Source organism: Etheostoma spectabile, chromosome 6 (assembly GCF_008692095.1).
Source record: "Etheostoma spectabile isolate EspeVRDwgs_2016 chromosome 6, UIUC_Espe_1.0, whole genome shotgun sequence".
Lineage (NCBI taxonomy): Eukaryota > Metazoa > Chordata > Actinopteri > Perciformes > Percidae > Etheostoma > Etheostoma spectabile.
Genome location: NC_045738.1, coordinates 26,206,874 through 26,207,694, shown reverse-complemented (window position 1 = coordinate 26,207,694; position 821 = coordinate 26,206,874). Strand labels below are relative to the sequence as shown.

Sequence of the window (821 nt, the reverse complement as noted above, 5' to 3'; positions counted from 1 at the left end):
AAAGATGACTTATCCTTTTTAATAAAGACAAAATGCTGCTGCAAAACTTCTGCCAATGCTAACACCCGCTTCCATTACTGGAAAGTGGAAATCTAACATCCGGTGACTGCACCCGCTCATACTGAGGCTCCTGTCGTAGCAGTACTGGCATCTCGGTGTCCTCTATGATGGGTTTGAATGGTTGTGGTCTTTGAGGGAGTGACTTTAAAGCCTAAGGGATCTATCCCGCACCCGGCGCGGCGCAAAGTCCAACACAAGTGTCTTTGCTATTATATGACCACCCGTCTTACAGGGAGGTGTGTTCAGGTGCATTCTGGGTTTGCTGGTCTCACAGGGAGGTGTGTTCAGGTGCATTCTGGGTTTGCTGGTCTTACAGGGAGGTGTGTTCAGGTGCATTCTTGGTGTGCTGGTCTTACAGGGAGGTGTGTCAGGTGCATTGTGGCGTGCTGGTCTTACAGGAGGGTGTGTTCAGGTACATTGTGGGCGTGCTGGTCTTACAGGGAGGTGTGTTCAGGTGCATTGTGGGCGTGCTGGTCTTACATGAGGTGTGTTCAGGTGCATTCTGGGGTGTGTGGTCTACAGGGAGGTGTGTTCAGGTGCATTCTGGGCGTGCTGGTTTTACAGGGAGGGTGTTTCAGGTGATTCTGGGCGTGCTGCTTACAGGGAGGTGTGTTCAGGTGCATCTGGGCGTGCTGGTCTTACAGGGAGGTGTGTTCAGGTGCATTCTGGGTGTATTGCTGTATTGAGGCAGCAGATAGTGATCGTGCCATTGACCAACAAAAACCTCAAAAGTCAATAATGCAGCATTTCATTGTTATTTT

At 50.3% G+C, this 821-nt stretch overlaps 1 protein-coding gene across 4 annotated transcripts in view; it reads right to left on the bottom strand.

Moving 5' to 3' along the window:
- eny2 (ENY2 transcription and export complex 2 subunit) overlaps nt 1–821 on the bottom strand; it is a 4,038-nt gene that overhangs the window by 364 nt on the left and 2,853 nt on the right. The gene's annotated exons all lie outside the window — the stretch shown is intronic.